Here is a 9,335-nt window from a genome sequence, read left to right as displayed (position 1 = left end):
GCGAGGGTTAGGCAGGAACTTTCCAACACAGGGTTTTCCCCTTACCATAAGCCGTCCCTTCGGGCTGCAGCAGGCGTGGGTTCTGTATCACAGTCTGGGAAGCAGGGCCTCAGGTGAGCCTGCCAACTGACTGCCTGCCCTCCGTCCTAGCCAGCTGAGAAAATATGGCAAGGCTGATGGAACCCACCTACAACGAAATGTTTCTCTGCAGAATAGGAGATTTGGCTACCAAACCTCCGCGTCTCCTCTCCCTCAGAGTGCTGTTCTGGTGTAGACTAGGGAAGGCTCCCAGGGACCCCAGCTTAGGAACGGCTCTTTGCCCACTTGGTTTCATCCGAGAAAGAGCCAGAGGGGCTGATCTCAACAAATAGGGCTGCACACCGTGAGTCCTTCGGGTAGGGCCTTCCTGAGCCAATGTGCCACCTAAGGAATAAAAGCAACGTTTCCTTGCCACAGGAAAGCACACCGAGGCCTGGTGTTTTCTCTATGAAATTGACGTGAGCTTCAGGGTGAGGCCTATACTACATTGTGGAAAAGCTCGGGGTTACGGCTGTCTTTCTCCGTGTCTCGGACCCATGCCAGGGGCTCAGTCGTCGGGGAATGCTGAGTGGGAGAGGCTGCCTCTCTGCCGGACTCAGAAGGCTTCTTCCCTTTAGGGCAAGTCAGTTTGTGTCTTACCTCGTGGAGGAGGAAAGAGGGCGCCTAGAGATATTCTAACATGAACTAGCTAACGACAGAGGAGCTGGAGGAGCTGCTTTCTCGGTGGAAGGAGCCAAAACGCCTGCATCCCTAAGGTCTCTTTGAGGACTGCCAGACACTCTGCCGTCATAGGCCTAAGAATGGGAAATTGTGGCGGCATGGCAACACTTGGAATCCTAGGCTGCGGTGGAAGTGCGACTCTCAAACTGGATGGCAGAAGCTTCCAAGCAGAGTTGTTCTTCCATTTACCAAAGAGAACCCAAGGGTCTGACGCTGGTAGCGTTGTTGCTGCCGAGAACTGGCATCCCTGTGGGCCTGTCGGCTAATTTCCTGTTTCTGGCCCTCTAAGGAAACTCTTCCAGAAAGCCTTTGGGACCCGCTTAGAGAGAACAGCTGCGAAGTTGAGGCACTGAGCAGTAACCTAGATACCAGCCCTGGGTCCCAATCACCCACCTCTCTCTGGAGGTTACGTAGCCCACGGAGGGATTCAAGCAGGGAGTTTGCCTTATACACCCGGCACATGAAGCCGGGATGAGATGGAGGGCCACTCTACTGGCCCTCACGCTACGTGGCCCGGAGAAGTTATCACGCAGCAGAATTCAACAACCTTCCTCTACACGTGTGTACCCAAACGAAGCGCTGGGCAGTGGGTGTTCTGAGGCCAAGAGCAGACCTTGTTCGGGGCTGCACCTGCTCTGTGGTTCAAAGGTTCTCTGACTCTGCTCCTTTGGAAGCATTTCAGAGCCGACGCTATCCCTGGGCTGCCAAAGCAAAGAGGCATAGTGGCCTTTCACACTGAAGGCATGGGCTTCTTTCCCATTCAGAAAGTGTATGTTGCCACTCCCAGGCTCGGCCCCTGGAAAATGCAAGTGGGTGGACTCGATTTGGGCTGCCTGGTGAAACAATTTGCAGTCCCAAGCAGCATGAGTACCTCTCCTGAAGTGTGATTCCCAGCTAGGTAACCTCGGCCTTCGGAGGCTAGATGGGAGCAAACATGTTAAACTTGTGGGGAAAGTCTTGGACCACTGACCCATATGCTTGTGCTTGTGCGAGGGTTAGGCAGGAACTTTCCAACACAGGGTTTTCCCCTTACCATAAGCCGTCCCTTCGGGCTGCAGCAGGCGGGGGTTCTGTATCACAGTCTGGGAAGCAGGGCCTCAGGTGAGCCTGCCAACTGACTGCCTGCCCTCCGTCCTAGGCAGCTGAGAAAATATGGCAAGGCTGATGGAACCCACCTACAACGAAATGTTTCTCTGCAGAATAGGAGATTTGGCTACCAAACCTCCGCGTCTCCTCTCCCTCAGAGTGCTGTTCTGGTGTAGACTAGGGAAGGCTCTCAGGGACCCCAGCTTAGGAACGGCTCTTTGCCCACTTGGTTTCATCCGAGAAAGAGCCAGAGGGGCTGATCTCAACAAATAGGGCTGCACACCGTGAGTCCTTCGGGTAGGGCCGTCCTGAGCCAATGTGCCACCTAAGGAATGAAAGCAACGTTTCCTTGCCACAGGAAAGCACACCGAGGCCTGGCGTTTTCTCTATGAAATTGACGTGAGCTTCAGGGTGAGGCCTATACTACATTGTGGAAAAGCTCGGGGTTACGGCTGTCTTTCTCCGTGTCTCGGACCCATGCCAGGGGCTCAGTCGTCGGGGAATGCTGAGTGGGAGAGGCTGCCTCTCTGCCGTACTCAGAAGGCTTCTTCCCTTTAGGGCAAGTCCGTTTGTGTCTTACCTCGTGGAGGAGGAAAGACGGCGCCTAGAGATATTCTAACATGAACTAGCTAACGACAGAGGAGCTGGAGGAGCTGCTTTCTCGGTGGAAGGAGCCAAAACGCCTGCGTTCCTAAGGTCTCTTTGAGGACTGCCAGACACTCTGCCGTCATAGGCCTAAGAATGGGAAATTGTGGCGGCATGGCAACACTTGGAATCCTAGGCTGCGGTGGAAGTGCGACTCTCAAACTGGATGGCAGAAGCTTCCAAGCAGAGTTGTTCTTCCATTTACCAAAGAGAACCCAAGGGTCTGACGCTGGTAGCGTTGTTGCTGCCGAGAACTGGCATCCCCGTGGGCCTGTCGGCTAATTTCCTGTTTCTGGCCCTCTAAGGAAACTCTTCCAGAAAGCCTTTGGGACCCGCTTAGAGAGAACAGCTGCGAAGTTGAGGCACTGAGCAGTAACCTAGATACCAGCCCTGGGTCCCAATCACCCACCTCTCTCTGGAGGTTACGTAGCCCACGGAGGGATTCAAGCAGGGAGTTTGCCTTATACACCCGGCACATGAAGCCGGGATGAGATGGAGGGCCACTCTACTGGCCCTCACGCTACGTGGCCCGGAGAAGTTATCACGCAGCAGAATTCAACAACCTTCCTCTACACGTGTGTACCCAAACGAAGCGCTGGGCAGTGGGTGTTCTCAGGCCAAGAGCAGACCTTGTTCGGGGCTGCACCTGCTCTCTGGTTCAAAGGTTCTCTGACTCTGCTCCTTTGGAAGCATTTCAGAGCCGACGCTATCCCTGGGCTGCCAAAGCAAAGAGGCATAGTGGCCTTTCCCACTGAAGGCATGGGCTTCTTTCCCATTCAGAAAGTGTATGTTGCCCCTCCCAGGCTCGGCCCCTGGAAAATGCAAGTGGGTGGACTCGATTTGGGCTGCCTGGTGAAACAACTTGCAGTCCCAAGCAGCATGAGTACCTCTCCTGAAGTGTGATTCCCAGCTAGGTAACCTCGGCCTTCGGAGGCTAGATGGGAGCAAACATGGTAAACTTGTGGGGAAGGTCTTGGACCACTGACCCATATGCTTGTGCTTGTGCGAGGGTTAGGCAGGAACTTTCCAACACAGGGTTTTCCCCTTACCATAAGCCGTCCCTTCGGGCTGCAGCAGGCGGGGGTTCTGTATCACAGTCTGGGAAGCAGGGCCTCAGGTGAGCCTGCCAACTGACTGCCTGCGCTCCGTCCTAGCCAGCTGAGACAATATGGCAAGGCTGATGGAACCCACCTACAACGAAATGTTTCTCTGCAGAATAGGAGATTTGGCTACCATACCTCCGCGTCTCCTCTCCCTCAGAGTGCTGTTCTGGTGTAGACTAGGGAAGGCTCCCAGGGACCCCAGCTTAGGAACAGCTCTTTGCCCACTTGGTTTCATCCGAGAAAGAGGCAGAGGGGCTGATCTCAACAAATAGGGCTGCACACCGTGAGTCCTTCGGGTAGGGCCGTCCTGAGCCAATGTGCCACCTAAGGAATGAAAGCAAAGTTTCCTTGCCACAGGAAAGCACACCGAGGCCTGGTGTTTTCTCTATGAAATTGACGTGAGCTTCAGGGTGAGGCCTATACTACATTGTGGAAAAGCTCGGGGTTACGGCTGTCTTTCTCCGTGTCTCGGACCCATGCCAGGGGCTCAGTCGTCGGGGAATGCTGAGTGGGAGAGGCTGCCTCTCTGCCGGACTCAGAAGGCTTCTTCCCTTTAGGGCAAGTCCCTTTGTGTCTTACCTCGTGGAGGAGGAAATAGGGCGCCTAGAGATATTCTAACATGAACTAGCTAACGACAGAGGAGCTGGAGGAGCTGCTTTCTCGGTGGAAGGAGCCAAAACGCCTGCATCCCTAAGGTCTCTTTGAGGACTGCCAGACACTCTGCCGTCATAGGCGTAAGAATTGGACATTGTGGCGGCATGGCAACACTTGGAATCCTAGGCTGCGGTGGAAGTGCGACTCTCAAACTGGATGGCAGAAGCTTCCAAGCAGAGTTGTTCTTCCATTTACCAAAGAGAACCCAAGGGTCTGACGCTGGTAGCGTTGTTGCTGCCGAGAACTGGCATCCCCGTGGGCCTGTCGGCTAATTTCCTGTTTCTGGCCCTCTAAGGAAACTCTTCCAGAAAGCCTTTGGGACCCGCTTAGAGAGAACAGCTGCCAAGTTGAGGCACTGAGCAGTAACCTAGATACCAGCCCTGGGTCCCAATCACCCACCTCTCTCTGGAGGTTACGTAGCCCACGGAGGGATTCAAGCAGGGAGTTTGCCTTATACACCCGGCACATGAAGCCGGGATGAGATGGAGGGCCACTCTACTGGCCCTCACGCTATGTGGCCCGGAGAAGTTATCACGCAGCAGAATTCAACAACCTTCCTCTACACGTGTGTACCCAAACGAAGCGCTGGTCAGTGGGTGTTCTCAGGCCAAGAGCAGACCTTGTTCGGGGCTGCACCTGCTCTGTGGTCCAAAGGTTCTCTGACTCTGCTCCTTTGGAAGCATTTCAGAGCCGACGCTATCCCTGGGCTGCCAAAGCAAAGAGGCATAGTGGCCTTTCCCACTGAAGGCTTGGGCTTCTTTCCCATTCAGAAAGTGTATGTTGCCCCTCCCAGGCTCGGCCCCTGGAAAATGCAAGTGGGTGGACTCGATTTGGGCTGCCTGGTGAAACAACTTGCAGTCCCAAGCAGCATGAGTACCTCTCCTGAAGTGTGATTCCCAGCTAGGTAACCTCGGCCTTCGGAGGCTAGATGGGAGCAAACATGGTAAACTTGTTGGGAAAGTCTTGGACCACTGACCCATATGCTTGTGCTTGTGCGAGGGTTAGGCAGGAACTTTCCAACACAGGGTTTTCCCCTTACCATAAGCCGTCCCTTCGGGCTGCAGCAGGCGGGGGTTCTGTATCACAGTCTGGGAAGCAGGGCCTCAGGTGAGCCTGCCAACTGACTGCCTGCCCTCCGTCCTAGCCAGCTGAGAAAATATGGCAAGGCTGATGGAACCCACCTACAACGAAATGTTTCTCTGCAGAATAGGAGATTTGGCTACCAAACCTCCGCGTCTCCTCTCCCTCAGAGTGCTGTTCTGGTGTAGACTAGGGAAGGCTCCCAGGGACCCCAGCTTAGGAACGGCTCTTTGCCCACTTGATTTCATCCGAGAAAGAGCCAGAGGGGCTGATCTCAACAAATAGGGCTGCACACCGTGAGTCTTTCGGGTAGGGCCGTCCTGAGCCAATGTGCCACCTAAGGAATGAAAGCAACGTTTCCTTTCCACAGGAAAGCACACCGAGGCCTGGTGTTTTCTCTATGAAATTGACGTGAGCTTCAGGGTGAGGCCTATACTACATTGTGGAAAAGCTCGGGGTTACGGCTGTCTTTCTCCGTGTCTCGTACCCATGCCAGGGGCTCAGTCGTCGGGGAATGCTGAGTGGGAGAGGCTGCCTCTCTGCCGGACTCAGAAGGCTTCTTCCCTTTAGGGCAAGTCCGTTTGTGTCTTACCTCGTGGAGGAGGAAAGAGGGCTCCTAGAGATATTCTAACATGAACTAGCTAATGACAGAGGAGCTGGAGGAGCTGCTTTCTCGGTGGAAGGAGCCAAAACGCCTGCATCCCTAAGGTCTCTTTGAGGACTGCCAGACACTCTGCCGTCATAGGCCTAAGAATGGGAAATTGTGGCGGCATGGCAACACTTGGAATCCTAGGCTGCGGTGGAAGTGCGACTCTCAAACTGGATGGCAGAAGCTTCCAAGCAGAGTTGTTCTTCCATTTACCAAAGAGAACCCAAGGGTCTGACGCTGGTAGCGTTGTTGCTGCCGAGAACTGGCATCCCCGTGGGCCTGTCGGCTAATTTCCTGTTTCTGGCCCTCTAAGGAAACACTTCCAGAAAGCCTTTGGGACACGATTAGAGAGAACAGCTGCGAAGTTGAGGCACTGAGCAGTAACCTAGATAGCAGCCCTGGGTCCCAATCACCCACCTCTCTCTGGAGGTTACGTAGCCCACGGAGGGATTCAAGCAGGGAGTTTGCCTTATACACCCGGCACATGAAGCCGGGATGAGATGGAGGGCCACTCTACTGGCCCTCACGCTACGTGGCCCGGAGAAGTTATCACGCAGCAGAATTCAACAACCTTCCTCTACACGTGTGTACCCAAACGAAGCGCTGGGCAGTGGGTGTTCTCAGGCCAACAGCAGACCTTGTTCGGGGCTGCACCTGCTCTGTGGTTCAAAGGTTCTCTGACTCTGCTCCTTTGGAAGCATTTCAGAGCCGACGCTATCCCTGGGCTGCCAAAGCAAAGAGGCATAGTGGCCTTTCACACTGAAGGCATGGGCTTCTTTCCCATTCAGAAAGTGTATGTTGCCCCTCCCAGGCTCGGCCCCTGGAAAATGCAAGTGGGTGGACTCGATTTGGGCTGCCTGGTGAAACAACTTGCAGTCCCAAGCTGCATGAGTGCCTCTCCTGAAGTGTGATTCCCAGCTAGGTAACCTCGGCCTTCGGAGGCTAGATGGGAGCAAACATGGTAAACTTTTGGGGTAATTCTTGGACCACTGACCCATATGCTTGTGCTTGTGCGAGGGTTAGGCAGGAACTTTCCAACACAGGGTTTTCCCCTTACCATAAGCCGTCCCTTCGGGCTGCAGCAGGCAGGGGTTCTGTATCACAGTCTGGGAAGCAGGGCCTCAAGTGAGCCTGCCAACTGACTGCCTGCCCTCCGTCCTAGCCAGCTGAGAAAATATGGTAAGGCTGATGGAACCCACCTACAACGAAATGTTTCTCTGCAGAATAGGAGATTTGGCTACCAAACCTCCGCGTCTCCTCTCCCTCAGAGTGCTGTTCTGGTGTAGACTAGGTAAGGCTCCCAGGGACCCCAGCTTAGGAACGGCTCTTTGCCCACTTGGTTTCATCCGAGAAAGAGCCAGAGGGGCTGATCTCAACAAATAGGGCTGCACACCGTGAGTCCTTCGGGTAGGGCCGTCCTGAGCCAATGTGCCACCTAAGGAATGAAAGCAACGTTTCCTTGCCACAGGAAAGCACACCGAGGCCTGGTGTTTTCTCTATGAAATTGACGTGAGCTTCAGGGTGAGGCCTATACTACATTGTGGAAAAGCTCGGGGTTACGGCTGTCTTTCTCCGTGTCTCGGACCCATGCCAGGGGCTCAGTCGTCGGGGAATGCTGAGTGGGAGAGGCTGCCTCTCTGCCGGACTCAGAAGGCTTCTTCCCTTTAGGGCAAGTCCGTTTGTGTCTTACCTCGTGGAGGAGGAAAGAGGGCGCCTAGAGATATTCTAACATGAACTAGCTAACGACAGAGGAGCTGGAGGAGCTGCTTTCTCGGTGGAAGGAGCCAAAACGCCTGCATCCCTAAGGTCTCTTTGAGGACTGCCAGACACTCTGCCGTCATAGGCCTAAGAATGGGAAATTGTGGCGGCATGGCAACACTTGGAATCCTAGGCTGCGGTGGAAGTGCGACTCTCAAACTGGATGGCAGAAGCTTCCAAGCAGAGTTGTTCTTCCATTTACCAAAGAGAACCCAAGGGTCTGACGCTGGTAGCGTTGTTGCTGCCGAGAACTGGCATCCCCGTGGGCCTGTCGGCTAATTTCCTGTTTCTGGCCCTCTAAGGAAACACTTCCAGAAAGACTTTGGGACACGCTTAGAGAGAACAGCTGCGAAGTTGAGGCACTGGGCAGTAACCTAGATAGCAGCCCTGGGTCCCAATCACCCACCTCTCTCTGGAGGTTACGTAGCCCACGGAGGGATTCAAGCAGGGAGTTTGCCTTATACACCCGGCACATGAAGCCGGGATGAGATGGAGGGCCACTCTACTGGCCCTCACGCTACGTGGCCCGGAGAAGTTATCACGCAGCAGAATTCAACAACCTTCCTCTACACGTGTGTACCCAAACGAAGCGCTGGGCAGTGGGTGTTCTCAGGCCAAGAGCAGACCTTGTTCGGGGCTGCACCTGCTCTGTGGTTCAAAGGTTCTCTGACTCTGCTCCTTTGGAAGCATTTCAGAGCCGACGCTATCCCTGGGCTGCCAAAGCAAAGAGGCATAGTGGCCTTTCCCACTGAAGGCATGGGCTTCTTTCCCATTCAGAAAGTGTATGTTGCCCCTCCCAGGCTCGGACCCTGGAAAATGCAAGTGGGTGGACTCGATTTGGGCTGCCTGGTGAAACAACTTGCAGTCCCAAGCAGCATGAGTACCTCTCCTGAAGTGTGATTCCCAGCTAGGTAACCTCGGCCTTCGGAGGCTAGATGGGAGCAAACATGGTAAACTTGTTGGGAAAGTCTTGGACCACTGACCCATATGCTTGTGCTTGTGCGAGGGTTAGGCAGGAACTTTCCAACAAAGGGTTTTCCCCTTACCATAAGCCGTCCCTTCGGGCTGCAGCAGGCGGGGGTTCTGTATCACAGTCTGGGAAGCAGGGCCTCAGGTGAGCCTGCCAACTGACTGCCTGCCCTCCGTCCTAGCCAGCTGAGAAAATATGGCAAGGCTGATGGAACCCACCTACAACGAAATGTTTCTCTGCAGAATAGGAGATTTGGCTACCAAACCTCCGCGTCTCCTCTCCCTCAGAGTGCTGTTCTGGTGTAGACTAGGGAAGGCTCCCAGGGACCCCAGCTTAGGAACGGCTCTTTGCCCACTTGGTTTCATCCGAGAAAGAGCCAGAGGGGCTGATCTCAACAAATAGGGCTGCACACCGTGAGTCCTTCGGGTAGGGCCGTCCTGAGCCAATGTGCCACCTAAGGAATGAAAGCAACGTTTCCTTGCCACAGGAAAGCACACCGAGGCCTGGTGTTTTCTCTATGAAATTGACGTGAGCTTCAGGGTGAGGCCTATACTACATTGTGGAAAAGCTCGGGGTTATGGCTGTGTTTCACTGTGTCTCGGACCCATGCCAGGTGCTCAGTCGTCGGGAA

The sequence above is a fragment of the Eschrichtius robustus genome, chromosome 19 (genome assembly GCF_028021215.1).
Source record: "Eschrichtius robustus isolate mEscRob2 chromosome 19, mEscRob2.pri, whole genome shotgun sequence".
Classification (NCBI taxonomy): domain Eukaryota; kingdom Metazoa; phylum Chordata; class Mammalia; order Artiodactyla; family Eschrichtiidae; genus Eschrichtius; species Eschrichtius robustus.
This window is presented reverse-complemented; position numbering follows the sequence as displayed.